This window comes from Odontomachus brunneus, unplaced genomic scaffold (genome assembly GCF_010583005.1).
Source record: "Odontomachus brunneus isolate Ranch 3 - 2012 unplaced genomic scaffold, Obru_v1 Obru_scaffold_097, whole genome shotgun sequence".
Classification (NCBI taxonomy): Eukaryota; Metazoa; Arthropoda; class Insecta; order Hymenoptera; family Formicidae; genus Odontomachus; species Odontomachus brunneus.
Window position 1 is genome coordinate 1,322,905 of NW_022639547.1, and position 217 is coordinate 1,323,121.

The following is a 217-nucleotide window of genomic DNA, read 5'->3' on the forward strand; positions in this document are numbered from 1 at the left end:
TAAAAAAAATTACTAATTAAGGAATCTAAATTGGCTGAAAATTTTTGCACATCGAGCTTATGTTGGAGCCAAAAGGAGGGATTTTTCAAACAACACCTTAAGGAGGTAAATTATGAAAAAATTTTTTAAAAATCTGAAACTCGATATCGGAGATTTCTTTGCCAATTCGAGTCGAAAAGTTCCTATGGAACACCCCCATATTTCTAATCGTTAGGGT